Source organism: Oratosquilla oratoria, chromosome 40 (genome assembly GCF_046742065.1).
Source record: "Oratosquilla oratoria isolate Oo_2021 chromosome 40, ASM4674206v1, whole genome shotgun sequence".
NCBI classification, from domain to species: Eukaryota; Metazoa; Arthropoda; class Malacostraca; order Stomatopoda; family Squillidae; genus Oratosquilla; species Oratosquilla oratoria.
This window is the reverse complement of record NC_134816.1, coordinates 39,112,048-39,118,829: the sequence shown is the minus strand read 5'-3', so window position 1 is coordinate 39,118,829 and position 6,782 is coordinate 39,112,048.

Below are 6,782 nucleotides of genomic sequence, written 5' to 3'. Positions count from 1 at the left end.
CTTGTTTTTCGTTATTTTTTCTGCATTTATCTCACACACAAATAAACACACACACACACACACACACACACACACACACACACACACACACACACACACACACACACACACACACACACACACACACACACAAACACAAACACATTTGTTTCCATGTCATTATTTCTGTTCCCTACCTATCTTCTCTTTCGCTTTCTTCGTTATTAACCTTCCTCTTTCTTACTCTATTCCTCTTCCGTGCTCTCGTCTTTTCCTGTTATTCCACCGTAGTTTTCTTAGCTACTGGTTGTGATGTTAATGTCTGGGTTCTTGGTAGACTCTGGCCACCATCCATACATGTGTGTGTGCTCTTTTTTTTGTCGTTCGTTTCCTTTCAGATGCTGTGGGGGTCTTCGAGTCATTCGTCCCAAATTCGATTCGCCATTTGCAGTCAAGTCTAGTGTTGAGATGTTCTGTGCTGGTGCTTTTGAGGACTTCTTCGATTGTTTCGTAAAATGGTGGGGTTTGACAACTGGCAAACCTGAGGAACTTGTTTTGAAAGATCTGTAGTTTTTATAGTTGGTCTTTCCATGGAGTGTTGAGAGGGACGTATGGGTATTCTGCTAACGGTCTTACCAAGGTTTTGTATAAATGTGCTTCAACTATCTCTGGCATCGCTTTGAATCTCTTTAGTTTTACCGAAGTAACTTTTGCCTATTTTAATTTGTCGTTGACATGGGTCAGTATGCCCCCCTGCCGCTGGGTGACTTTGAGTCCCAGTGGTTTGTCAGATTTGGAGCGTTCGATGGTCTCATCCCCTACTGTTATTGTTGTCGGGCTGAACTTTGTAACTGGGATCACTTCGAATATGGATTCATTTTTTTTTCCATTGCTTTTCAAACCCCGTGATCCAGCTGATGACTCTACTTGCTTCGCCATCCCTTTGTTCGATTTACCTGGATAGGTGATGATTTGTGTTGTGTCGTCCGCGTACATTATGTAGTCGCTGTTTGCCGTGGTAGGGGGAATATCTGTTGTTGCACGGATGACCCGTCATCCAGGAGCCAAGAAAAGGGGGAGGGAGGGATGGTGAATAGGTGTGGAGTATGTGGAGATGAAATGGGTGGGAGTGAATTTGTACAGTTGACTTTGGCTACCTCCCTTGTAAAGGGGAAAAGCCAATGGTATATTATATATATATATATATACCATTTGACCATTTGAATGTTCTAACACATTGATAAAATAGACTGAATATCCCACTATCGGAGAAAAGAAAGTTGTTTGAAGATATGTATTTTGCGATAACTAACTGTGATCCTCTTCAGCGTGGTTGTACAAATGGCTGAAGATTTGATAGATAAGTGGTTATCTACACACAGGCTACACACAGGCCCGTTAATATATCTAGACTTTGCAAAAGCTTTTGATACCGTCCCACACGAAAGACTACTTACTAAATTAGCTTTGCATGGAATAAGTGGTAGCCTATTAGGTTGGACTAGTAATTGGTTGAAAGGTCGAAAACAGAGAGTTGTTTTAAATGGAAAAACTTCTGGATGGAAAAGTGTTGCAAGTGGAGTTCCTCAGGGTTCCGTTCTTGGGCCACTTCTATTCATAGTATATATAAATGATATAGACCATGGACTAAAATCTACTGTTTCCAAATTTGCTGATGATACAAAACTGTGCGGAGTGGCAAATGATCACTCAAACCAATTAGATATTCAAGAAGATTTAGATAAATTACAGCAATGGTCTGAAAAGTGGCTAATGAAATTTAACACAAGTAAATGCAAGGTAATGCACATAGGTAAAAATAACAGCAAGTACGATTACAAGTTATTTGGAAATTCGTTAACAAAAGTGGATAGTGAAAAAGATCTCGGCGTAATTATCAGTAACGACCTCAAATCATCCAAGCAGTGTATTTCAGCCTCTGAGAAAGCAAATAAGATTCTGGGATTGATTGCGCGATCTTTTGATTTCAAAAGTCCATCACTCATTAACAAGCTATATAAATCGTTAGTTCGTCCACATTTGGAATATGCTGTTTCCGTATGGTCACCGAATCTCATTAAAGACATTGACAGACTGGAAAAAGTACAACGGCGAGCCACAAAACTGATTCCAAATATCAAAAATAAATCATACGAAAATCGACTTAAGCACATGAATCTGTTTTCCCTAAAAAAGCGTAGACTCAGAGGTGACTTGATACAGGTCTTTAAGATTTTAAAGGGAATTGACAACATCAAAAGTGACCAAATTTTCACATTGAATGAGAATCAGACAAGAAACAATGGTCTCAAACTGTCCGGAAATAGATTCAATTTGGAAGTAGGTAGAAACAACTTTGCCAACCGTGTAGTTAATGAATGGAATAAACTTCCTGCACAGGTAGTGCAATGTAGTTCAGTTCGAAGCTTTAAGAATCATTTAGATAAATACCTAAGTAAGATGCTGTAATGATTATAATTTATGTTATATTATTTGTTTTTGTTTTGTTATAATTTGTCTGTCTGATTTTCATTGATTATTAGTTATATGTCAATTTATTATCATTTACTATTTACCTGTTTGTTTGTTATTCAACTATACCAATGCATTTATTTACGTATTTTAATTGTTATTTACATTGTTATAGTTTTAATTTATTATTAATATGATTTTTTTTTTTTTTTTTTTTTCATCCGACCTAGATATGGATCAAAAGGTCTCCTGTCGGCATGCTTTGCCTTTGTAATCCTTTGTAAATGTTGTCTAGAATGTGGTCTGTTGAGCCGGGCTGTGATCAGCTATGTTGACGTTCGATAATTATCTGGGCAGTGGATATCGTCGCAGAATATGGGAGAGCCGTTCTTCATCTTCGATTATGGAAAATACTACGTCAGCTCCAGTCTTCCAGGCTTTGGGAGCCGAGGCGTTGAATTGTTTTCCTCCTCTCAGGGCGATAGTGTTATTGCACTCTAGGAGGTAGTGATGGAGAGGTTCCGAGCTGGTGATACCGCAGTATTCACAGTCTCTTTCCTGCCTTTCGACTATTTCCCAGCAGCACTTGTACCCCAACCTGAGTCTGTGATTGAGGACAGCGAGTCTTCTGTCGGCAATTGTGGTGGCAGAATTTGGTGGCCCGCTCGTTCCACTTGGCACTTGCTGATATTGAGTTAACAGATCTCTTGTGGTTTGCTACTTTTGCACGCTGGGGATAATCCCCGGCCCAGTTTTTAATCAGTGTAGTTGATGGCTGGATTTTGATGTCTACTTGAGGGTAGTAGCGTGCTTTCTTGGCCTTTTCATCTGCCCGTTCGTTTCCGTGGACCCCTATGTGGCTGGGTATCCAATTTATGGTGATCAGGCGGTTCTGTCTGTCGTGCAGTAGTAGAAGGTAGAGTATTTTTGTTATGGTGTTCACATTGGTGTATATGTCCTTTTTCTGAGAGTCCGCGTGGATGACAGTGGGTCCTTGTAGCTAACTTGAGTACTCCAGTGCCTTTTGTATGGCCACTAACTCTGCAAGATCGAGCAGTGAGCTGACGTGCGCCAGGCAGAGGTGTACGTTGCAGAGTATATCCCTGCTCCCGTGATGTCGTTCTCCGGGTCCACAGTGCCGTTTGAGTAGTAGACAAGTCCATCCTGGGCCTCTGCTGTCTCTCTCGATTGCTGTTTGTTCAGCATCCCTCGGTTGTACAAGAGAGTAGGTGGAATTATATATACAAGGAGGGGATACGTAAAAGAGACATGGGGTGGTAAACATGCTAATGCATGGTCCGTTAGAGTCCAAGTCGCGATAACCTTAAGATCAAATATAACCCGGGTCAAATCTTTGAGCGACAGGTGGTAGATTCAGGTCTGGGCGGACAATTTGACGGCCAAACTGGCAATGGCGTCGTGGGACCATTGTCCTTTTGATGTATTAAAATCAGGAAGTTGTTCTATCAGGGAGAATTCAACAATTTTTCTTCTGTAGTTACAGTGTGATTTGTAAATTATATCAACCTTGTCCCTGTCCATACGGTGATTTCATTCACCAGTATGGAAGAATACTGCTGAATTTTCCTGGGCGTACTTAATTGATCCTAATGAGAAGGTCCCTTCTCATTTGGCCCTATTACATTTTAGAGCAGTCTCGTTATGGAATTTTATAGACGCCTGGACTGTTAAGGGGCATTTAGACAGCCAAACGGTTTGACAAACCCGGTTTGTTAAACAAGTGTTTGAAGAGATGTTTGACCGTGTGAATAGGGTATTTGGTTGTCAAACACGTTCGACAAACGTGTTTGACGACCAAATACCCCATTCACATGGTCAAACATCACTTCAAACACTTGTCTGACAAACCGGGTTTGTCAAACTGTTTGACCGTGTAAATGGCCCTTTAATGTCTTTAGACCTTTGATGGATATTTACATGCTTTTTTAAATGCTATTAGGGTAATCATATATTACATTGATATTGTCAGGGAGAAGAGAATCGGAGGCGTGCACAGAGGTATTATATGTAATTATTACTATTATTTTTTCCAAGTAAATTGGTTTTGGAAAACAATCTGTCTGTAAAATTCCATGCCGAGACTGCTCTAAAACATTTATTTATTCAACTATTCATTTATTTGTTTGTTTATTTGTTTATTTATTCATCTATTTATTTGCATTTGACTAGATATCCTAAGGCATCCCCTCCCCTCCCCCCCCATCCCCCACCCCTTCTCTACTGAAGGGCTGTACTGGAACTGAATGGAGTATCCTGGAAAGAGTTTGGTGGAACGAAATGTCCTCTAACGCCGCCCCCCTGTCTCTCCCCCAACATGCATGGTGGAGTAATACTTTCTTATTCAACAGGAGAAAGAGGAGGAAGAGAAGGAGGAGGGAGAGGAGGAGGGCAGGAGGAGAGGAGGTGAAGGAAGAGGAGGAAGAGAAGGAGGAAGGAGAGGAGGAGGGAGAGGAGGAGGGCAGGAGGAGAGGAGGAGGTGAAGGAAGTGGAGGAAGAGAAGGAGGAAGGAGAGGAGGAGGGGAGGAGGAGGGGAGGAGGTGGAGAAAGAGGAGGAGAACCAGATGTGTCATGCTCCTGTTTTCTTCTTTTTCTTCTTCTTCTTCTTCCCTCTTATCTTTCCCTCCCCTTCTCTCCCCTTATTCTCTTCCCTTCCCTTCCTCCCATTGCACCAAAATATCCCCCCCCTTACCCGTCCCAAACTATCACCCCCCCACCCCCCACCCCTGCCGGCCCAATGCAGGCAGGCAGGCAGGCAAGATGGGATGGGGGAGCAGATGGGGAAGCCATTAAGCGTGGCTCTTGCCAGATATCGTTGATGTCGTCGTCGTCGTCGTCGTCGTTGTTGTTGTTGCTGTTGCTGTTGCTGTTGCTGTTGCTGTTGTTGTTGTTGTTGCTGTTGCTGTTGCTGTTGCTGTTGCTGTTGTTGCTGTTGCTGCTGTTGATGTTGTTGCTGTTGCTGTTGTTGTTGTTGTTGTTGTTGTTGTTGTTGTTGTTGTTGTTGTTGTCACCGTCGTTGTTGTCACTGTCGTTGTCACTGTCGTTGGCGCTGGCGTTGTCGTTGCCGTCGTCGTCTGTGTTGTTGTTGGCGTTGGCTTTATATTTATCTTTGTTATTGCTTTGCCGTTGTGGCTATCGTTCTCGTTATAATTGTCGTTAACACTGTCGCCGTCGTTAGCGTTGGAGTTATTGTTGTCTTTGTCATCGTCATTATCATTACCATTGTCGTTATTGTTGTCGTTGTCGTTGTCTTTGCCATTGTCATTGTCATTGTCATTGTCATTGTCGTTATTGTTGTCGTTGTCGTTGTCTTTGTCATTGTCATTGTCATTGTCATTGTCAATGTCATTGTCATTGTCGTTGTCGTTGTCGTTGTCGTTGTCGTTGTCTTTGTCGTTGTCGTTGCCATTGTCTTTGTCATTGTCATTGTCATTGTCATTGTCATTGTCAATTTAATTGTCATTGTCGTTGTCGTTGTCGTTGTCGTTGTCGTTGTTGTCGTTGTCATTGTCTTTGTCGTTGCCATTGTCTTTGTCATTGTCATTGTCAATGTCATTGTTATTGTCGTTGTCGTTGTCGTTGTCTTTGTCGTTGCCATTGCCACTGCCATTGTCATTGTCATTGTCATTGTCATTGTCATTGTCATTGTCAATGGCACTGTCATTGCCATTGTCATTGTCATTGTCAATGTCATTGTTATTGTCGTTGTCGTTGTCTTTGTCGTTGCCATTGCCATTGCCATTGTCATTGTCATTGTCATTGTCATTGTCATTGTCATTGTCATTGTCATTGTCAATGGCACTGTCATTGCCATTGTCATTGTCAATGGCACTGTCATTGCCATTGCCATTGTCATTGTCATTATCGTTGTCATTGTCATTGTCAATGCCACTGTCATTGTCATTGTCATTGTCATTGTCATTGTCAATGGCACTGTCATTGTCATTATCGTTGTCTTTGTCATTGTCATTGTCATTGTCACTGTCATTGTCGTTGGCGTTGTCATTGTCATTGTCATTGTCAATGCCACTGTCATTGTCATTGTCATTGTCATTGTCACTGTCACTGTCACTGTGACTGTGACTGTGACTGTCACTGTCACTGTCACTGTCACTGTCACTGTCATTGTCATTGTCATTGTCATTGTCATTGTCATTGTCGTTGTCGTTGTCATTGTCATTGTCGTTGTCATTGTCACTGTCACTGTCGTTGGCGTTGGCGTTGTCATTGGCGCGGCGGCGGCGGCGACATCGCTTGGCACGGCTAATTGACGCTGACACTCACTGGCGGGTTGGCGCCGATCGGGTTTCTCC